The sequence below is a fragment of the Chiloscyllium punctatum genome, chromosome 28 (assembly GCF_047496795.1).
Source record: "Chiloscyllium punctatum isolate Juve2018m chromosome 28, sChiPun1.3, whole genome shotgun sequence".
Classification (NCBI taxonomy): Eukaryota; Metazoa; Chordata; class Chondrichthyes; order Orectolobiformes; family Hemiscylliidae; genus Chiloscyllium; species Chiloscyllium punctatum.
The window spans coordinates 4,488,678-4,491,323 of NC_092766.1; the positions used below are offsets into that span (position 1 = coordinate 4,488,678).

General features: G+C 58.6%; 1 protein-coding gene across 1 annotated transcript in view; it reads left to right on the forward strand.

Moving 5' to 3' along the window:
- Nucleotides 1–2,646, forward strand: part of LOC140453877 (rho guanine nucleotide exchange factor 2-like) — a 44,796-nt gene that overhangs the window by 2,086 nt on the left and 40,064 nt on the right. The gene's annotated exons all lie outside the window — the stretch shown is intronic.

The following is a 2,646-nucleotide window of genomic DNA, read 5'->3' on the forward strand; positions in this document are numbered from 1 at the left end:
CGAGGGTGCGAGGGTCTTTTGGGGTCTGGGACAGAGGCGGGGTGGGGTTTGAGGAGGGAGGTGTGGGCGCAGGTTTGGTGGTGTCAGGGGAAGGTGCCAGGGTGGTAGGGGCGGGGGGAGGGGGGAGGATCTGACGAAGGAGTCGCGGAGGGAGTGCTCTCTCCCTCTCCCTCTCTCTCTCCCTCTCCCTCTCTCTCTCTCTCTCTCTCTCGAACCGCTGTGCTCTCCCAGCACCACACTCTCGGCTCTAGAGGCTGCAGTGCTGATGTGCTACCTGACCCCCCCCACCCACCCCCCTCTCCCCCCATCCCACAAACACCGTACCTCCTGCCCCTCGGACACTGCCTGACCCCCCCCCTCCCGTCCCACAAACACCGTATCTCCTGCCCCTCAGACACTGCCTGACCCCCCCCCTCCCGTCCCACAAGCACTGTACCTCCTGCCCCTCAGACACTGCCTGACCCCCCCCCCCCCCGTCCCACAAACACCGTACCTCCTGCCCCTCGGACACTGCCTGACCCTCCCCCCCGTCCCACAAACACTGTACCTCCTGCCCCTCGGACACTGCCTGACCCCCCCCCACCGTCCCACAAACACCGTACCTCCTGCCCCTCGGACACTGCCTGACCCCCCCCCCCCCGTCCCACAAACACTGTACCTCCTGCCCCTCAGACACTGCCTGACCCCCCCCCCGTCCCACAAACACCGTACCTCCTGCCCCTCAGACACTGCCTGACCCCCCCCCCCCCCCCGTCCCACAAACACCGTACCTCCTGCCCCTCGGACACTGCCTGACCCCCCCCCCGTCCCACAAACACCGTACCTCCTGCCCCTCAGACACTGCCTGACCCCCCCCCCCCCATCCCACAAACACTGTACCTCCTGCCCCTCAGACACTGCCTGACCCCCCCCATCCCACAAACACTGTACCTCCTGCCCCTCAGACACCGCCTGACCCCCCCCCGTCCCACAAACACTGTACCTCCTGCCCCTCGGACACTGCCTGACCCCCCCCCCCCCCATCCCACAAACACTGTACCTCCTGCCCCTCGGACACTGCCTGACCCCCCCCCCCCCCATCCCACAAACACTGTACCTCCTGCCCCTCGGACACTGCCTGACCCCCCCCCACCGTCCCACAAACACCGTACCTCCTGCCCCTCAGACACTGCCTGACCCCCCCCCCCCCCCCCGTCCCACAAACACCGTACCTCCTGCCCCTCGGACACTGCCTGACCCCCCCCCCGTCCCACAAACACCGTACCTCCTGCCCCTCGGACACTGCCTGACCTGCCGCGCTTTTCCAGCACCGCGCTCTCTCTCTCTCTTGACCCTGAGCTGAGGTTAGCAAGTGGCCCACATTTCGAAAGCTGTTTGTGACCATCGTGTGCACTCCTGGTCTTGTGAGGGGGTCGCTGTCACTCTGTAACCTTCTCCAGCTCTGTCTGACACACACTTACCCCCCAGGGTGACTTATTCAGGGACACGACTGCACCCAGTCCGAGGGGGCTCTCTCACCACGCTCCCACACACTCACACACTCACACTCACACACACTCACACACTCACACACACTCACACAATCACACACACTCACCCACACACTCACACACACACAATCACACACACTCACACACACACTCACACACTCACACTCAAACACACTCACACACATACTCACACACACATACTCACACTCACACTCACACACTCACACTCACACACACTCACACACACACACACACTCACACAATCACACACACTCACCCACACACTCACACACACAATCACACACACTCACACACACACTCACACACTCACACTCAAACACACTCACACACATACTCACACACACATACTCACACTCACACTCACACACTCACACTCACACACACTCACACACACACACACTCACACACTCACACAATCACACACACTCACCCACACACTCACACACACAATCACACACACTCACACACACACTCACACACTCACACTCAAACACACTCACACACACATACTCACACACACACTCACACTCACTTACAAACACACTCACACAATCACACACATTCACACACACACACTCACACAATCACACATACACACTCACACACACATTCACACACACTCACACACACACTCAGACACTCACACTCAGACACTCACACTCAGACACTCACACTCAGACACTCACACTCACACACACTCACACACACACTCACACACCCCACACACAGACACACACTGACACACACACTCTCACACATACTCACACACACTCACACATACTCACACACACAATCACACACTCACACACACACCACACACTCACACACACCACACACTCACACACACCACACAATCACACACTCACATACACACACGCACACACACACACTCACACACCCCACACACAGACACACACAGACACACTCACACACACTGACACACACACTCACACATACTCACACACACACACACCACACACACACATTCACACACTCACACACACACACTCACACACACACCACACACACCACACACACACATATACACACTCAGACACACACACACACACACTCACACACTCCCACACACACACACTCACATACATACACTCACACACACACACTCACGCACACA